This window comes from Schistocerca americana, chromosome 9, assembly GCF_021461395.2.
Source record: "Schistocerca americana isolate TAMUIC-IGC-003095 chromosome 9, iqSchAmer2.1, whole genome shotgun sequence".
Lineage (NCBI taxonomy): Eukaryota > Metazoa > Arthropoda > Insecta > Orthoptera > Acrididae > Schistocerca > Schistocerca americana.
The window spans coordinates 36,666,982-36,685,849 of record NC_060127.1 but is presented as its reverse complement, the minus strand read 5'-3'; the positions used below and the strand labels follow the sequence as shown (position 1 = coordinate 36,685,849).

Sequence of the window (18,868 nt, the reverse complement as noted above, 5' to 3'; positions counted from 1 at the left end):
ACTTCGACCATCATCAGTTAATTTGCTTCCCAAATAGCAAAACTCCTATACTACTTTAAGCGTGTCATTTCCTGATCTAATTCCCTCAGCATCACTCGACTTAATTCGACTACATCAACGTAGCGGTACTGAAATGTACCGTATTCCTCGGAGTCCGATATGGAAGTAGTTCAGAGATTAGCAGACGACTGACAGTAATACCTTGAGCGGCTTCAATATTTAACTACGTGGGAAATCAGCAGTGCACTTTTACGGCGCACGTGGCTCATGCAGAAAAATTAACCTTGTAGAAGTCAGGGATTTTCATCACTTCTGTTTTTAATTACAATGCTATGTTTGCTAAAATCGAGAGCAAGTTATGTATTCCGTCCGGTCACCTAAGCGTTGCCTGTTTCGCCATATACAGGGCTATTACAAATGATTGAAGCGATTTCATAAATTCACTGTAGCTCCATTCATTGACATATGGTCACGACACACTACAGATACGTAGAAAAACTCAAAGTTTTGTTCGGCTGAAGCCGCACTTCAGGTTTCTGCCGCCAGAGCGCTCGAGAGCGCAGTGAGACAAAATGGCGACAGGAGCCGAGAAAGCGTATGTCGTGCTTGAAATGCACTCACATCAGTCAGTCATAACAGTGCAACGACACTTCAGGACGAAGTTCAACAAAGATCCACCAACTGCTAACTCCATTCGGCGATGGTATGCGCAGTTTAAAGCTCGTGGATGCATCTGTAAGGGGAAATCAACGGGTCGGCCTGCAGTAAGCGAGGAAACGGTTGAACGCGTGCGGGCAAGTTTCACGCGTGTATCTGGACATGCTGGAAAATTGGCCCATGCCACAACTGGAGACCGACAGCGCCGACTTCATCTTTCAACAGGATGGTGTTCCATCGCACTTCCATCATGATGTTCGGCATTTCTTAAACAGGAGATGGGAAAACCAATGGATCGGTCGTGGTGGAGATCATGATCAGCAATTCATGTCATGGCCTCCACGCTCTCCCGACTTAACGCCATGCGATTTCTTTCTGTGGGGTTATGTGAAAGATTCAGTGTTTAAACCTCCTCTACCAAGAAACGTGCCAGAACTGCGAGCTCACATCAACGATGCTTTCGAACTCATTGATGGGGACATGCTGCGCCGAGTGTGGGAGGAACTTGATTATCGGCTTGATGTCTGCCGAATCACTAAAGGGGCACATATCGAACATTTGTGAATGCCTAAAAAAACTTTTTGAGTTTTTGTATGTGTGTGCAAAGCATTGTGAAAATATCTCAAATAATAAAGTTATTGTAGAGCTGTGAAATCGCTTCAATCATTTGTAATAACCCTGTATTATGTCTTTCTTTTTAACAGTTAAATGGTATTCAAAACTATATTGTTTCTCTGCTTGTCTTTTTTTACATCTTTACTGCAATTAGTCACATCTCTACAGGTTAGCTGGGTCACTTACCAAGCCACTGCTGTCAAAGCTAAGTGCGCCGGTAAAGTTGTTGCCTCGTTATCATAGCTGAGTCGATGTACGCGTAACGCATACCATAAAACGTGTCCTCGTTATCGTACCCGGTTGCACTCGCCCAGCTGGGCTTCCGCTCCACGTGAAACGAAATCCAACGAGGTTCCAGCGAACGCGGAGGAATACATAGTGTAATGTTTACATGAGGTTTATTCTTATGAAGCACGGAGTATACTATTCGAAAATCAAGGATCAGTTAAAACAGTTGTCGGCCATCTTGGTTCAGGAGAGAATACGACTACTTTAAGATGCCCTTCCCAGCCGAATAAGTGCTTGCATTCAGGACAGAGAGGGTGCAATGTCGTACTGATAAAGGGGTTAATACTGCCAATTTTTTCGTAAATTTGACTCTATTTTGGAATCACCGAAGTTACATGACATACTCTCAAACAGTAAAGTTTCACTTACAAGGGAACCTCCCCACCGCACCCCCCTCAGATTTAGTTATAAGTTGGCACAGTGGTTAGGCCTTGAAAATCGAACACAGATCAATCGAGAAAACAGGAAGAAATTGTGTGGAACTATGAAAAAATAAGTTAAATATACAAACTGAGTCCATGCGCAAGATATGCAACATCGAAGATTCTATGAGCTCAGGAGCGCCGTGGTCCCGTGGTTAGCGTCAGCTGCTGCGAAACGAGAGGTCCTTGTTTCAAGTTTTCCCTCGAGTGAAAAGTTTAGTCTCGCAAAGTTATGATCTGTCCGTTCGTTCATTGACGTATCTGTTCACTGTAATAAGTTTAGTGTCTGTGTTTTGCGACCGCACCGAAAAGCGGTGCGATTAGTAGACGAAAGGACGTGCCTCTCCAATGGGAACCGAAAAGATTTAAACGCTATGTCATAGGTCAACCGATTCCTCCAAAGGAAAACACGTCTGATATATTCCATACGACACTGGTGACGGCATGTGCGTCACATGACAGGAATATGTTGTCGACTCACCTTACTTGTACACTTGGCAAATGCGTAAAAAGGTTCCAGAATGAGAAAGGCAGAGGTCCCGAGTTCGAGTCTCGGTCCGGCACACAGTTTTAATCTGCCAGGAAGTTTCGTAAAAAGATTATCTACCTTGCCCGATTTAGGTTTTCTTGTGGATGTGATGATCACTCCCAAAAAAGTGATGAAAACATAAGAATTTGTCACATAAACTGAAAATAAACTTTCCACTCCAGGGAAGACTTGAACCAAGGACCTCTCGTTCCGCAGCTGCTCACGCTAACCACGGGACCACGGCGCTCCTGAGCTCACATTATCCTTTGTTACCTATCTTGCACATGGCCTACTCAGTTTGTATATTTTGCTTATTGTTTCATACTTCCGCACAACTTCTTCCTGTTTTCTCGATTGATCTGTGTTCAGTTCTTAAAAGCCTATCCACTGTGCCAACTTATAACTAAATCTGAGGGGGGGGGGGGGGGGGGGGGGTGCGATCGGGAGGTTCCCTTGTTAGATTCCTCCACACTACCTGAGTGCTTCATTTTTTTTTTTTTTCAAACAGTGTACATTGTGTAATAAACAGGGTAGTTCTAAAAGCAAACTGTAACCGTTCAGAATGTTGATGTGTATACACTGAAATATCTTCATCTGGTAATTCAGGTGACACGTCTTAGTGAGATACTTCATAACACGAATATTCACAGGGCTCCACCAATTAAGTTAAAGCATTCTAGACGCAGAATTTGGTCTCGAAGGCGTCGCTGGAGTGCTAGTTTTGTCAACGTTATGCCCGTGTAAATATGTAAAAAAATTAACACGAGAGCGGCTCTGTACCCAGTGGTTCGAATGTTACCGAACTGGCCAACCCACGCGGTAATCTTGCGTAAACAACGATTATCTCGTGCGCAAACAGCACTGCGTTGTCCAAGCGATAACTCTCAACGCTTCCGAACGTCAATATATTTCCATTCCTCGGACGTATCAAATGAGGCAGGAAGGTGACTTACCGACGCTATTATCACTTAGTTTGTCTCCTTTACGTCTGTGTCTTCATTTGAATGTTAGACCTTCATCTGTATAAAATTAGAAGACATTCTTACCAAGTCCCGTAAGAGTTAGGGTAATGTGTGTGCATCCGCACCGAAGAGGAAGGTCATGGCCGGTATTGCCAGAACTATATACTTATATGGATATGGTGTTTGTTGTTCCGGACATGTCTGAAAGAAGACACACCATATCCATATAAGTATATATTCATCTGTATAAGTTTTGTAATGCCCTAGCGGAAATGAATATTTCATACCTTGAAGCAATGGTCACACAAGTAGAGTGCACTGTACATCATCATGATCACAGATACACCTACTCATAAGTCTCTCTTTCTCGCGTTGTATAACTGTGTGTCGTGTTGTGACGAACACACGCTTCCAATGTGCGTTCACCGCGATGTCGCCAAACACGGATGCGACCATCATGATGCTCTAAACAGAACCTGGATTCATCCGAACGTTCAGTACACCATCGCAGGTGCTCCTGTCTGTGATGCAGCGTCAAGGGTAACCGGAGCCATGGTCTCCGAGCTGATAGTCCATGCTGCTGCAAACGTCCTCGAACTGTTCGTGCAGACAGTTGCCGTCTTGCAAACGTACCCATCTGTTGACTCAGGGATCGAGACGTGGCTGCACGATCCGTTACAGCCATGCTGAGAAGATGCCTGTCATCTCGACTGCTAGTGATACGAGGCCGTTGGGATCCAGCACGGCGTTCCGTATTACCCTCCTGAACCCACCGATTCCATATTCTGCTAGCAGTCTTTGGATCTCGACCAACGCGAGCAGCAATGTCGCGATACGATAAACTGCAATCGCGATAGGCTACAATCCGACCTTTATCAAAATCGGAAACGTAATGGCACGCATTTCTCCTCCTTACACGAGGCATCACAACAACGTTTCACTACGCAACGCCGGTCAACTCCTGTTTGTGTATGAGGAATCGGTTGGAAACTTTCCTCATGTCAGCACGTTGTAGGTGTCGCCACCGGCGCCAACCTTGTGTGAATGCTCTGAAAAGCTAATCATTTGCATATCACAGCGTCTTCTTCCTGTCGGTTAAATTTCGCGTCTGTACCACGTCATCTTCGTGGTGTAGCAATTTTAATGGCCGGTAGTGGATAACTACACTGCGGTTGGGCATCCATTTTCGGTGGAGACCGGTGTTCATTTTGTACTGTTCTGTTTATATTTCGTTGCCCCAGATCCATATCGGTGTCCACATTTTGCTATTTCCCTTCACACGCTCGCGAGGTAGGTTCTTTTTCCCCCTGTAAAGCGCGTTATTGCCTGTTAATCTGGCTGAGTGCGTTCTGCACCTGCAGTTCCTTCAGTATAGAGGCTTTTCTGTCGGCCGCTTCACCATAGCGATCGGATCAGCTCAGCACCGCACCGACCCAGTTGCTTTCATCTCTACAGTTGGCGCGCTGCGGGCTTTGGATTCATCAGTTTGGCCGAAACGCGCCCGCCGGTGGTGAATGGGGCGCTAATCTCTCTACCGAAGACCAGCACCATTGTTGCAGCCCTGTGCATTGTCCGCGAGTGCAGCGTTGCGTGGAAACGTCCGAACGGGCAATTCAGAAGATAAGCGCTCCCGAAAAGGAAGCGGCGATAAACGGGCGATACTTTACAAATAGGACGATTAAACAGCGTTTGACTCCGTTTCAGCCCAGGCCAATACAGCCCTAAATTAAATACGAAATACCGACATTGGTAAAAATAGCACGTTGTTATCATAGAACTGGATGCAACTGGCCATTCGACTATCACGGAACACACAACCAGTTGTGAGTTGCCTATCTAACGGCTTCCAGGGGCAACAAGAATTCGATTTTCAATATCTCGCCTAATTGTTGAGCGAATTAAAAAATTTAGACTTCTGTAATAATCTACTCGTTATCGGGCATGATACGTGTTTCACACAGCAATACAATTATTACAGTTAGAAGCTGAATATGGAGTAGGTGGGGATAAACGTAAGCATTTTAGATTTTACGAAGTATACGGTGTTTACAAATTATACAAAAGTAACCTTTGGTTCTGAAAAGGGTAAATAACTTACAGAAACGTTTGATACAGCACTGAATTCAGTATGTCTTACAAGGGGAGGCCGCCAATTGTGAAATTCAGATTCGATTCATACTGCGCATAATAAAAGCTCATGGCCAGAGGTGTAATGTGGCAAAGCACCAAGATGCACTTCTCAGCCGTTGTCGAGAAAATCGACAGTTAAAAGAAACCGTTGCGGTGAAATACTTTCTACGATTAACGATTTTCTACAGCGTAGCGGTAAGCGCTCGGGTTCGTAATGCGAAGGTCGCCGGATCGAACCTCGCGCTTGCAACCTTTTTTTTTAGTATTTTTTATAATTCAAATATATATATATATATATATATATATATATATATATATATATATATATATATATAAAATTCCCGGCAATCAGTTGCAACAATTATGCATATAATAAGTTGTTGAAAGTCGTTTGTCGTGGAAAAACTGGCTACTTCGAACATCATTATGTTTTCCGCAAACAAAGTTGTATTTCACAAATGTTATTTATTGTCTTCATAATGTTAACCACGTATAGTTAACGGAAGACGTAGAAACGATATTCCGAAACGAATACGTATAGCGTAAGTCAAACGTTCGAGTTAGAATAGAAACCCCACGAACACAAATTTGCTGTGGCAGGTATGAAATATAAACTCCGTTACTCGCTCGTTACACTTGAAGGACAGATGTTGAATGGGCCGAAACGAGCCGCCGCATAACAGCGTAGTTGCTTGCTAACTTCGAAAGAAGGTAGATGCGGTCCCTAGCGCAACTTATAACATCGTCGAAAATCAGTGCGGACGGGAGAGCTTTGGTACACCCTGTTAAAAAAACGGAAAAATGGAGGCGGTACAATGGGAGAGCGATCCGCTTTCACCAACATGCATAAGCAATTCATTAATAGAGTATATATATATATATTTGAATTACAAAAAACTAATAATAAAAACATTGCATGGCGCGAGATTCGATCCGGCGACCTTCGGACTACGAACCGGAGCTCTTACCGCTGCGCCATAACGATGTAGAAAGTTATTAAACGTAGAGAGTATCTCACCGCAACGGTTTCTTTTAACCGTCGATTTTCTCGACAACGGCTGAGAAGTGCATCTTGGTGCTTTGCCACATTACACCTCTGGCCATGAGCTTTTATTATGCACAGTATGAATCGAATCTGAATTTCACAATTGGCGGCCTCCCCTTGTTAGTTTTATTCCCGCCTAACACTGTTAGTTCCCGACGTTTCCGCTAGGCGGCTTGCACGAGTTATTGCAGTAGCCATCGTGGAGTCGTTTACCGGTGCAGTGTGTGAGCAGTGTTGTTTATGGTTTCGTGAATACATATCCGCTACCGGTACTACAGATCAGAGACAATTCAAGACTGAATATAGCAAGCCACCAGCTCAAATACAAACTGTTATTAACTGACAAAACAGTTTCACCAAAACTGTCAACCTCTTACCCCGTCGGATAAGCGGCTGCCAGCAGTCTCTGACGCAGCAATTGAACAAGTCGGGCAGTCTAACATTCGTAGCCCACGTATAATGTTCCATTGAAAGCAGTGTGTTTGTTCCTCCTCTTCCGGGAAACGTGGACAAGCTGCGACAATGGATAACACTAGATGGTTCCCACAGGGATGTTGTAAAGGTGCGTTAACACTGCCATTTGTATCGGCACATGTATGAGATACATGTATATGCGACTTTGCGACATGTATCGCGACTTGTATGAGTTGACAAGTATCAACCTCATACATGTATGAGCGTGCGTTTACACTGGTTGATATGTATCACTGTGCGATAGCTTTCGACGACGATTTGGAAGATTTCGCATTTTTATGTGCTGGTACACTTGCTCTTTTGGAAGATGATAGGAAGAAAAGGCGGAGGAAGCGTAGATGGTGGCAGAGAGAGTTTCTCGCGAATTAACGCTAAAGGATGGCGCATATTTTAGAAATTATGTTTGGATGAGTATGGAGGATTTCCGCGGTTTGTTATCGCTTGTGGCTCGTCTTCTATCCAAAAGCAACACAAACTTTCGGGAAGCGATTCCACCAGAGGATCAGTTGGCAGTAACACTCCGTTTTTTGGCCACTGGGGATTCCTCTTGAAACGAAGATTTCATTACAAAACATTTGCATTGTCGCGCGATTGCTAATGCCAACGTCTCACACACGATTGTCGGCATCCGTTGTCAACATTATCACGCGAGGCCGCCGGAATAATAGCAAAACATTGATATACGTGCCAGATGCATGAAAAAATTATAGAATGTATTACATACTCTGATATATATAAAAGTTTTACCTTCACTTCTTGGAATAAAACTTGCACAATGGCCTCGCAAACACGAAGAATAATCCAGAATGAGATTTTCACTCTGCAGCGGAGTGTGCGCTGATATGAAACTTCCTGGCAGATTAAAACCGTGTGCCCGACCGAGATTCGAACTCGGGACCTTTGCCTTTCGCGGGCAAGTGCTCTACCAACTGAGCTACCGAAGCACGACTCACGCCCGGTACTCACAGCTTTACTTCTGCCAGTACCTCGTCTCCTACCTTCCAAACTTTACAGAAGGAGGAGAGGTTCTGTAAAGTTTGGAAGATAGGAGACGAGGTACTGGCAGAAGTAAAGCTGTGAGTACCGGGCGTGAGTCGTGCTTCGGTAGCTCAGTTGGTAGAGCACTTGCCCGCGAAAGGCAAAGGTCCCGAGTTCGAATGTCGGTCGGGCACACGGTTTTAATCTGCCAGGAAGTTTCACGAAGAATAATGTTGCATATGGCACTTTTTGATGTTCTATGCAGATACATTAACGTCGAAACGATAGTCGGCACCTCCAAAACTCAAACAGCCGCCAAAGAGCCTGGTACTACGCATGCGCTAATCGTCAAAATAAGCGGCAGGCGACAAGACGACAGGAAATGATAGTACTGCGCATGCGCGAGTTCAAATGTCGCTCATACATGTCGCGTATATGGCCAAAAAGCGATATACAAAATGTATACGCGACATGTATAAGCTCGAAGGTCCGCAAACAAGTTCCGTGAATTTTTGTATGAGGTGTATCGCGACATGTCAAATTGACATGTCGCTCATACATGTCGCGATACATGTATCCCAGTGTAAACGTACCTTAACATGAGCTTGGTTCGCTGCCAGGTCACGTGGAGCGCTGGAAGTTTATAACTGCAATTTCTTAAGGGTGGATTTGTCTGCCATATCTGTTTTGGTTTCGTACAAAACAGAAGCTGCTATTATAGCATTGTGTTCCTGATTACGAATTCCTGTGTTTATTGGATTCTATGAATTACGTCGTGAATATGTTGCTCGTAATCTGCATGACTTTTGCTCACATCCGTAATAAGTGGAGTACATAATTATATATTTGTTTTTGTTTGGTATGAAACAGAAGCTGGTTTTCTTACATAGTATTGTGATGACACTGTTCCTAACTTGAAATCCGTGTGGGAACTGCTGCATCTAAATGTGTTGTAAGTACATTGTTCCTGTTCTATTTTATTTTAGTTCGCACCCGTTTTTCGTACCTTCTCTCTCGTGTTTAAGGAAGTATTCCACGTTAGCAGATGTTGACTTAAAATAATCATTCCGTGACAAGATGTAGTAAAGTTATACCAGTTCTCTCAAAAGCTGCTAACACTTAGTTTTCCATTAAATGCAAGAAAATATGAAAAACGTATGCGAAATAAATTAAAGAGAAATATGAACGTTATACTTGCAATAGAAATATGAACAATATAATTGCAGTACATTTAAATCGAGCAGTTCACACACGCATTCATAAGCAGGAACAAAGGTGTAATAACGTAAACCCACAGAGCACAATGCCACGAAATGAGCTGCTATCTCAAATGAAACAAAAACAAATGTGGACTCATTTCCTCCACACGATGCTACAGGTGCGTGCTAAAATAAAGCAGACTACGACCAACATACTCAAAGATTGCAATACACACACGTCATCGGGAACACAATACAATGATACCAGCTTCTGTGTCATGTCATGTACGATGATTTTTAGATTTTTACACTTCTGTGGCGCTATTATTGCCACTTGACAATGGCCGCACGGTCGAAATTACATTGCTGGGTTTTACAAATAAATAACTTTACAGTTAAAGGGCAACCGCAGCGTCATTTTCAAAATTTTACTTGGCAGAACCCAGCTGCGAGAAGTTAGTTTTTGATTGACATTTCTCGAATGTATCACTTTGGAAGCTCACGAAAAACCTTTATATTTCCAGACATGCGCTTTAATTCTAGACTGGGAGGCTAACCCATAATCTACAAATCAAAAATATAGTCATATAAATCACGTATTTCCGATCAAAGTACGGGTTTTCGCCCCATATTTTCTCGTACTCACTGTGAGGCCGCTTGGAACTCTGGTGCCGTTATGTTTCCGTATCGGAACATGGGTCTTGCACTACTTATGATTTGATGTTACGTGATGGCTTCTCTACCTTTAGTCACTAGGACGCCATTTCTGGTCATGTAGGTGCTGCCTTCCGACAGATTAGACTCCAAGTTTCTAAAATGGAGGGGGGTTTGCCTTATTGTGGACTGTGGCCTTATTTATCGCACCTCGCACAGACCTTACAAGTATTAGGACTGTGCAATTTTTTTAACACTAGAAATAACGGGATAGTGCGAGTTGCGTGTATTTTCAAATGTTTCAAGAATATATTCGCCGTATTTTTATTTCATTAAACCTTGTTTCACATTTTATAAATTGGCAAAAGAATTTTGTTTATTTTTTTCCAATCTGATAAGCCAGGCTTCTTTACAGACTTTCGCCACAATATTATCGTCATGGACTGTGTGCTTACCACGCACGTTGTTAATGTAGCTTGCCTAAATATCGTTTCCTGATATGCCCTCGTACCAAAGGGAACAGTCGTATAGCAAGAATGGTTATAAAATCTGACAACTATTAGTTTGAGTAAAAGTTAGTACAAATTCCTCGCACTAGTGTATATTTCCACTCATGTCATGGTGCAAAATCTGGTTCTAAGATTTTAAACATTAATTTCAAGAAGAAATCGGGAGAGCAGATGGAATCATCAACCTGTTGATACGCATGACACATTCCAGAATCCGCAATATACTGGCTATACCTGCCTTGGATCCGTATTTCTCCCGATCCGATATAGAGCGAATATGGGCCCCGATGCCGTCCAGCGTCGTATGTCATTAGTGTCTGTTGGATTATACAGGGTGAATCATCTAAAACTTGAATTGCAAATATTGCTGTAATTTAAAATGCTATTGAGGTGCGGTTTTCACACAATGGATTAGTAGTCACGGGCTCGTATTATTAGCAAATCAACAGATTGTAACAATACTTAAAAAGCGTATGTTCGTGCAAAATTACACTTGTGAAATGGAAAAATGCCTATTGACACCAACAAACTAAAAGTAGGATAAATCAGAATGTTAGTTGTGTTTGTTGCCGGATTCTAGTTCGAGTCGTCTACAAGATACCGTATTTTGAAAAGTTCCCACAATGGCAGTTGAACAATACCTGGGGATTACTGAAACGTGGTCCGCCTCCGTAGCGCAGCGGTAGCGTTACCGCCGGGTTCGATTCCCGGATGTTGTGTGTGTCCATCATTTTCATCATCGTTGACACAGAGTGGCGAGTTGAACTGTATCCCAAACTTCAGCTGATCTTTATAGGTTATGAAATGATAATTAAATGGACACCCTAGCTGCAAACAGGCGTTGATGTACTTCATTGGGGACATGTTGAAAATGTGTGCCCCGACCGGGACTCGAACCCGGCATCTCCTGCTTACATGGCAGACGCTCTATCCATCTGAGCCACCGAGGGCACAGAGGATAGTGTGCTCCCCTTGAGACCTACATTCCCAACATGTCCACCACTATATTCGTAGTGTGCCTAATAGATGTTTGCCCATCATACTCATTACTCGTGGCAGATTAATCTACAAAGTCCTGTATGAGTTCGGGCATAGCGTGTGCGTTCGCACAAGGTCAATGGCAGGGAAGCCATATTTTAACTATATATGACGGTAGTATCTGTTCCCGAAAGAACAATTACCGTAGATGACCATGCAGCTTTGCTAGAAATGAAATAATTAAATGGACACCCTAGCTGCAAAGAGGCGTTGATGTACTTCATTGGGGACATGTTGGAAATGTGTGCACCGACCGGGGCAGCTAGGGTGTCCATTTAATTATTTCATTTCTAGCAAAGCTGCATGGTCATCTACGGTAACTGTTCTTTCGGGAACAGATACTACCGTCATATATATTTATAGGTTATCTGCAGTACGGGATACAAATTTTCCAGGTGTTGTCTTTTTCGCCTCCGCTACTACTAGCATCGTGTTCTTCAGTTGATACTAGTACTAGCGAAGGCGAAAATACCGACATACGTAAAATTTGCATCCCATGCTTCAGTTGACCTACATAAGTCAACTGAAGTTGACCTATATAAGTCAACTGAAGAATAGGATACTAACGCTAGAGAAGACGAAAAAATCGACGTACATAACATTGGCATCCTGTATCTCAGTTGAACTACGCGAAGGCGAAAAAAAAGACATACATAAAATTGGCATTCCATACTTCGGTTGACCTACATAGGTCAGCTGAACAACAGGATACTACCTTCGTTGTTCAACTGAGGTACAGGATGTCAGTATTATGTATGTAGTTTTTCTCGTCTTCGCTGCGCAGTTGAGCGCCCCACAAACCAATAATAATAATAATAGTCGTCGTCGTCGTCGTCTTTGCTAGCACTAGTAGCCTAATCTTCAGTTGATCTATAGAGGTCGATTTAATTCCGGGATACAAACTTTTCGTATGTTGGTCCTTTCGCCTTCGATAGAACTAATATCGACTGAAAAATATCGTGGTAATAGTAGTGCTAGCGAAGACGAAAAAAAGACAACTCTAAAAATTTGTATTCCGTACTGCAGTTGACTAACCCTGCTTAAAGTATAAATCCATACCTACAAACAAATCAAAAAATAAAAATTGTCCAGAATGAAAAACAATTCTTCCAAAATATCTCAAACTCCTAAGAATGAAAATAAGTACCGGATGAATTGGAACGAACGAATGATTTAACACAATCGACAAAAATCGTACACAATATCTAGCACTGCCTTTTAAAAACAACTTCATTTGTTTTCAATTTACAATGATGACGCTACACCACAGAGGATAACCGATTTAGTATTTACGGCTCGAAAATAAAGACTAAATGGAAGGTGGTCTGTTAGGAGGCTGCTATACTTGGGTGCGTTCAGCGTTCCGTCAATGTCGGGCGGGCGTGTGTGTGTGTGTGTGTGTGTGTGTGTGTGTGTGTGTGTGTGTGTGTGTGTGTGTGTTTTTGTTTGTTTGTCTTTTGTTCGTAACATAAGTTAAAGTAGTGTGTAATTCTAGGGACCGACGACCTTAGCAGTTTGGTCGCTTAGGAATTCGCACACATTTGAACGAAGCCAACCGCGATTGTCAACAGACTAACAGTGCAAGTTTCGGCGGTTACCCTGGCCATGTTCAGTAAATGTGGCTTCATCCCTAAACAATATACATGATATTCTGGAGTATCCTGTCTTAATGCACATGTACAGAAGTTAACGCCATTCCCATAATCATTTACAAGCCAGCTCTTGACTGAGAGAGATGTGATGTAGATGGAACCTATGTTGTTGGAGAATGCGTAGGGCACTCGCCTGACTCACGCCACTTCCTCGTACGATTGCGCGGTAGCTAACGCAAAGATCAACTGCAACAGCAGCAAGAACAATAATTTCCAACTCGACTTTCCTTTTGTTACGTTCTCTAGGTGTTACACTGCCACTTTCACGTAACTGGTTGACACGGTTGGTAAATGAGTGCCCAGATGGTTGATGTCTATTGGGATATCTTGCCGCATACACCGTATAAGAACGCACGACACTCCCCCCATACGTCACGAGCATGTCGGCTTTTTCTGCACTGGGAAATTCCAGCCTCCATTCACTACCTACTGCTTGTACTGTCACACATTGACTGAATAGCAAGTTGCAATGCACTCAAGGAACACGAAAGCACACTGTAAGCAAACGTACAGCATGATAATTATTGAACTATATGAAGAAAACGTAAATTAGTTACAAACTACGACCTGCACGCACACTTCATTCAATACGTGTGCGTCACTACAAGTATTCGGATTTAGGTTATGACATGTTCGATATCCCTGCCATCATTGGCGATGATGTGGTGCAGACGAATAAAGAAATTCTGCTCGACCCGCCGAAGTGTCAGAACATTGATGCTGTAGATGACCTCTTAAATGGACGGTTTCAGCTCAGCAGTGCTGGGGTTATTGCTGTACACCTTGTCTTTAATATAGCCGCACGAAAAGGAGTCGCATGTGTTCAGATTGGGAGAATATGGCGGCCAATCGAGGCTCATGCCAGTGGCCTCTGGGTACCCCAGAGCCAGAATGCGGTCCCCCAAGTGCTTCTCCAGGACATAACGCTTTTATGATTCGAAGGGGTCGAGCTCCGTCTTGCATGAACCACATCTTATCGAAAGCAGGATCACTTGGGATAAAAGGGATGAAATCATCTTCCAAAACCTTCACGTACAGTTCGGTAGTCACCATGACATAAGGGAATATGGCGATTATTCTGTGACTTGCACACCACACAGTCGCCCGTTGAGGCGAGACTTCTCGCTCGCGCAATGCGGAATCTGTCTCCCAAACGCGCCAATTTTGCTTATTGACGAACCCATCCAAACTAAACCAAACTGTATTCACATCATACTACACTACTGGCCATTAAAATTGCTACACCACGAAGATGAGTGCTACAGACGCGAAATTTAACCGACAGGAAGAAGATGCTGTGATATGCAAATGATTAGCTTTTCAGAGCATTCACTCAAGGATGGCGCCGGTGGCGACACCTACAACGTGCTCACATGAGGAAAGTTTCCAACCGATTTCTCATTCACAAACAAGAGTTGACCGGCGTTGCGTGGTGAAACGTTGTTGTGATGCCTCGTGTAAGGAGGAGAAATGCGTGCCATCACGTTTCCTACTTTGATAAAAGTCGGATTGTAGCCTATCGCGATTGCGGTTTATCGTATCGCGACATTGCTGCTCGCGTTGGTCGAGATCCAATGACTGTTAGCAGAACATGGAATCGGTGGGTTCAGGAGGGTAATACGGAATGCCGTGCTGGGTCCCAACGGTCTCGTATCACTAGCAGTCGAGATGACACGCGTCTTATCCGCATGGCTGTAACGGATCGTGCAGCCACGTCTCGATCCCTGAGTCAACAGATGGGTACGTTTGCAAGACGGCAACTGTCTGCACGAACAGTTCGAGGACGTTTGCAGCAGCATGGACTATCAGCTCGGAGACCATGGCTCCGGTTACCCTTGACGCTGCATCACAGACAGGAGCACCTGCGATGGTGTACTGAACGTTCGGATGAATCCAGGTTCTGTTTAGAGCATCATGATGGTCGCATCCGTGTTTGGCGACATCGCGGTGAACGCACATTGGAAGCGTGTATTCGTCATCGCCATACTGGCGTATCACCCGGCGTGATGGTATGGGGTGCCATTGGTTACACGTCTCGGTCACCTCTTGTTCGCATTGACGGAACTTTGAACAGTGGACGTTACATTTCAGATGTGTTACGACCCGTGGCTCTACCCTTCATTCTATCCCTGCTAAACCCTACATTTCAGCAGGATAATGCACGACCGCTTGTTGCAGGTCCTGTACGGGCCTTTCTGGATACAGAAAATGTTCGACTGCTGCCCTGGCCAGCACATTCTCCAGATGTCTCACCAACTGAAAACGTCTGGTCAATGGTGGCCGAGCAACTGGGCTCGTCACAATACGCCAGTCATTACTCTTGATGAACTGTGGTATCGTGTTGAAGCTGCATGGGCAGCTGTACCTGTAAACGCCATCCAAGCTCTGTTTGACTCAATGCCCAGGCGTATCGAGGCCGTTATTAAGGGCAGGTGTGGTTGTTCTGGGTCCTGATTTCTCAGGATCTATGCACCCAAATTGCATGAAAATGTACTCGCATGTCAGTTCTAGTGTAATATATTTGTCCAATCAATACTCGTGTATCAACTGCATTTCTTCTTGGTGTAGCAATTTTTATGGCCAGTAGTGTAATTCCCATCATGCTCCACGGCCAGCCGTGCAGTTTGGACGTCCTAACGCAAACCGTTCAGAAGTTATGACTATTTTATTTCATGTAGTTCAATAATTATGATCCTGTAACTACATCGTACCTAACTACGCAGGTTGACTGGCACAAATGTCGGCGTGGAAACTTTTCCAAATAAGATTTCTCGTAAACAACTCGCACTAGAATTCTGCGACAAACACCACTGACATTCTGATTTACCCTGCGTTTAGTTTGTTAACGTTAATAGGCATTGGTCTATTTAAACATTGTATGTTTGCACGAAAACACACCAAGTATTACTACAGTCTGGTGATTGGCTAACAATACGAGCCGCAGACTAGCACTTTCCATTTACACAGCATTTGAGTACTTTAGGTGATTCACGCCGTATATTTGCGCAGTAAAATAGTATTTATTTTGAAACGTTATTAAGGTACGTAAATACTACATTTAATTTGTTCACCGCAGTTTACAAAGGCAAAGGCTACACAAAGGCATGTGAACAGGGATCTATACCACAGTCTAATACACTCCTGGAAATGGAAAAAAGAACACATTGACACCGGTGTGTCAGACCCACCATACTTGCTCCGGACACTGCGAGAGGGCTGTACAAGCAATGATCACACGCACGGCACAGCGGACACACCAGGAACCGCGGTGTTGGCCGTCGAATGGCGCTAGCTGCGCAGCATTTGTGCACCGCCGCCGTCAGTGTCAGCCAGTTTGCCATGGCATACGGAGCTCCATCGCAGTCTTTAACACTGGTAGCATGCCGCGACAGCGTGGACGTGAACCGTATGTGCAGTTGACGGACTTTGAGCGAGGGCGTATAGTGGGCATGCGGGAGGCCGGGTGGACGTACCGCCGAATTGCTCAACACGTGAGGCGTGAGGTCTCCACAGTACATCGATGTTGTCGCCAGTGGTCGGCGGAAGGTGCACGTGCCCGTCGACCTGGGACCGGACCGCAGCGACGCACGGATGCACGCCAAGACCGCAGGATCCTACGCAGTGCCGTAGGGGACCGCACCGCCACTTCCCAGCAAATTAGGGACACTGTTGCTCCTGGGGTATCGGCGAGGACCATTCGCAACCGTCTCCATGAAGCTGGGCTACGGTCCCGCACACCGTTAGGCCGTCTTCCGCTCACGCCCCAACATCGTGCAGTCCGCCTCCAGTGGTGTCGCGACAGGCGTGAATGGAGGGACGAATGGAGACGTGTCGTCTTCAGCGATGAGAGTCTCTTCTGCCTTGGTGCCAATGATGGTCGTATGCGTGTTTGGCGCCGTGCAGGTGAGTGCCACAATCAGGACTCCATACGACCGAGGCACACAGGGCCAACACCCGGCATCATGGTGTGGGGAGCGATCTCCTACACTGGCCGTACACCACTGGTGATCGTCGAGGGGACACTGAATACTGCACGGTACATCCAAACCGTCATCGAACCCATAGTTCTACCATTCCTAGACCGGCAAGGGAATTTGCTGTTCGAACAGGACAATGCACGTCCGCATGTATCCCGTGCCACCCAACGTGCTCTAGAAGGTGTAAGTCAACTACCCTGGCCAGCAAGATCTCCGGATCTGTCCCCCATTGAGCATGTTTGGGACTGGATGAAGCGTCGACTCACGCTGGTCCAACTGAGGCGCCAGGTGGAAATGGCATGGCAAGCCGTTCCACAGGACTACATCCAGCATCTCTACGATCGTCTCCATGGGAGAATAGCAGCCTGCATTGCTGCGAAAGGTGGATATACTCTGTACTAGTGCCGACATTGTGCATGCTCTGTTGCCTGTGTCTATGTGCCTGTGGTCCTGTCAGTGTGATCATGTGATGTATCTGACCCCAGGAATGTGTCAATAAAGTTTCCCCTTCCTGGGACAATGAATTCACGGTGTTATTATTTCAATTTCCAGGAGTGTATGTACAGTCGCGAGACTCACTGCTTTGAAAGTTGTTACCATTTGACAGTTCAAGTGACACTAGCGCCCCTAGCGGCCAGAAAGCTCGCCTTCTTCGGGCGGCAGACGCGACGTAAAAATAATGTTTGTTTTTAATTCGTTTTGTAAGTAATTTACAAAATAGTTAGTATATTTTTGCGTCACAAGTGCTCGATCAGCGAGAGACATAAATGATCGTTAAATATAAGTAAACAGAGCACGAACGAACTATTGAATGAAGTGACATAAGCTGCAACATATTCTTGAAGAAATAATTAAGAAGTAGCATACAATCGCACTTATTCCACTGAAAGTAAGAGAATACACACTGTATATCCCACATATGTAGTATATAGATGCTCTTCCTTGAGTAAAAATGAAGCGTCACATCACTTTCCATACCGTTTTGCTTTGCAGGAAGCCTGCTTCCAAAAATACAATTTCAATCTTATTCTTTGTGGTATCAGGTTATCTTAATAAAAAGCATGACTGTTTTACAACTTCATTATATCCCATTGATACATTTAACGAAAATCAAATTAAACGAATGACTCAGTCCTAACACTTTAGTAACCAAAATTAGCAAGCTTCATCACTTCATCACTTCTCTTGCTCCTACAGACTAAGTCTTGATTCCTGAATTTAATAATGTAAAATAGCCTCACTTTTATAAACAGTCTTATTAACAGTAGCTTGGTTTCAGCACAGCACCCAGGTAGAAAATTGGGGATTTCCACGAACATGTTCACAAAGAAAGCACCACAATTACTCATGTGAGGATATTCATAAAAAGTAGAAGTAATCTAAGTCTCACAATGAGTTAAAAATTCTTTGACATCTTCTGTACAAATAAATAGGCTTCCAAAGTTGCCTTCATAACTTTTAAAATGACAAACTTTTGTCATTTGCATCTACGTCTTGGGTGCCATCTACAATTACTGTGCTACATTTATTAACAGTCATTAATTGTAAGCAGCTTCTTTAATACATAACCAAACACGTATCTCATGCTGTTTGCCTGTCCGGACTTCCACATTTGGTAGTCTGATCACTGAACTCGTGTCACTGACGTCGAAGAGTGGTGGAACAAGTAATTTGGGCGCTGCTTTCATATCCACTATTGTCTGACCCCAGTTGATCCCCTCACAACTGGAGGTAGCTAC

At 44.2% G+C, this 18,868-nt stretch overlaps 1 protein-coding gene and 1 non-coding gene across 3 annotated transcripts in view; one reads left to right on the top strand and one right to left on the bottom strand.

The window, feature by feature from the left end:
- Window positions 1-18,868, top strand: part of LOC124551337 (pyruvate carboxylase, mitochondrial) — a 428,917-nt gene that overhangs the window by 305,285 nt on the left and 104,764 nt on the right. The gene's annotated exons all lie outside the window — the stretch shown is intronic.
- On the bottom strand, window positions 11,339-11,413 carry Trnat-ugu. Its single transcript has one exon. It is a non-coding gene; the product is annotated as a tRNA-Thr (tRNA).